Here is a 2,338-nt window from a genome sequence, read left to right on the forward strand (position 1 = left end):
CTATTTAGACACAAAAGGAACAAAATACTGATACACACTATAACATGAATGAACTTCAAAAACATTTGGAAACCAGATACAAAAGACCACATATTCTATGATTCCATTTATATTAAGTGTTATGACCAGAGACCCCCTGTTGCCTGCCCCAAAACCTGCCACCTGTGTCAGGACTTGCAAAACAGGCTATGATCATTGGTCACTGTGTTCTTGGAAACTGGCCTGCAGTCACACAGAACCTGAGCCACCACCTGTGCTGAAACAAAGAGGGTATGGGTCACCGGCCATGCACCTGATCACAAGGTTCTCTATTATCCGCAGCATCTGAGGCATAGCTTGCAGCATGCTGCTGAGAATCATCTTCCCTCTCACTTGAGCAGTTTTCAGAAACAAGGACCATAAGTCTTCTGAATTTTCTGTTTCCAAAGAAATCATCCTTAACCAGAAGACATTGTTGTTTCACCTACACCCTGGACTCTGGAGCAGACCAGGAGAGTGACTCATCTCTGGAGGTCTGTTGCATGCCCTTAAACCCCTCCTACGCCTTCCCTTGGTGTTGTAGTCTGTTCAGACTCAGCCCATCTGACTGCAGTGTCTCACTCCTAATAACAACCTTAATTGGACTTTTCTGGCTCTGGGTCCTTTCTTAGCTACCTCGGCAAAATAACATTAAGTGTCCAGAAATGATATATCTATATAGACAGAGAGTAGATTAGTTGTTACTTAGGTCTGGGAGTGGAGATTAATTGCAAATGAACATGATGGATGTCCTTGGGTTGGCGAAATGTTTGTGGTGGATTGTGGTTATGGTTGCACAACTAGGTAAATTTACTAAAATTATTTAATTGAACAGTTACAGAAGTGAAATTTATAGTATGCCAATTATATCTAAATAAATAAAGCTATCTTAAAAAACAGCTGGTGAACATGAAAATATGATTGATATCATTAGTTACTATGGAAAGGCAAATGAACACCACAATGAGATTCCATTTCATACCCACTAGAATGGCTAAAATAAAAAAGGTAGACAATAGCAATTTTTGGCAGATGCAGAGAAATGGAGAACCTCACAAATTGCTGGTGGGAATGTATATGGTACAGCCAATTTGGAAAACAGTTTTGAAATTTCTTAAAATGTTGATATAAATTTAACATTTGACCAGAAATTACTCTCCAAGGCAAATACCCGAGAGGGTTGAAAGCATATGCCCACACAAATACTTGTACAAGAATTTTCATAGCAGAATTATTCATTATAATCAAAAATCAGAAACAAACCAAATGTTCATTAACTGATGAATTGATAATCAAAATGGCATTTCCATGCAGTGGAATATTATTCATTCATAGAAACAAAGTACTGATACATCTACAATGTGAATGAGCCTTGAAAACATTATACTAAGACAAAGAAACCAGACACAAAAGGTCCCAGAATAACCCATATCTTGATACACAAATTATATGATTCCATTTATATGAAATGTCCACAATAGACAAATTCATAGAGACAGAAAATGTTTCCATGGGCTTCATGATAGGAACAGGGATTAACAGTAAATGATATTTTATTTAGGTGATGAAAATGCTCTAAAATGGTTTATGGTAATAACCACATAACTTGGAAAATTTACTATAAATCATTGAATTTTATACTTGAAATGGGAGGATTATATGATGTAAAATATACATCAATAAAGATATATTTTAGAAGTTGGTGAATGTTAGGGGTGTGTAGTGGTTACTGTTATTGTTCTGCCCAGATTTTCTCCTGGGATATTGTGACATATTGAGAAATATATATTTGGTCTTCCTCACCACTCTTGGCACAGAGCTCATAAAATTTTGGAATTTCTTAAGAGATAAAGAGAGATTAAGGTATCTTTTGCTATTCATAACAAGCCCTCTTCAACCACACCCGAGTTTATCTTAATGAAGTGACTTTACGAAAGCCCCTAAGGGTGGGGCTTTGCCAGGGAAACCCACCATGTGATTAGAGAAATGGAAGTTTTAGCCCCACCCTCCAACCTCCATGGATAGGAGAGACACTAGAGATTAGATTAACCAACAATGGCCAATGATTTGATTAATCATGCCTAAGTAATTCTGAAGCCTCCATAAAAACTGAAAAGAATAGTTTAAGGAGCTTCCTACTTGGTGAACACGGAGATGCAGGGAGACTGACATGCCTGGAGAGGGCATGGGAGCTCTGCATTCCTTCCTATATACCTTGCCTAATGCATTTCTTCCATGTGGAATGTAGATGTTTCTAAGTTGTATCTTTTTATAAAAACCAGAAAGCTATCAATTAAACTGTTTACCATGTAGCAAGTTA

Source organism: Furipterus horrens, unplaced genomic scaffold (assembly GCF_987537825.1).
Source record: "Furipterus horrens unplaced genomic scaffold, mFurHor1.1.pri manual_scaffold_17, whole genome shotgun sequence".
Lineage (NCBI taxonomy): Eukaryota > Metazoa > Chordata > Mammalia > Chiroptera > Furipteridae > Furipterus > Furipterus horrens.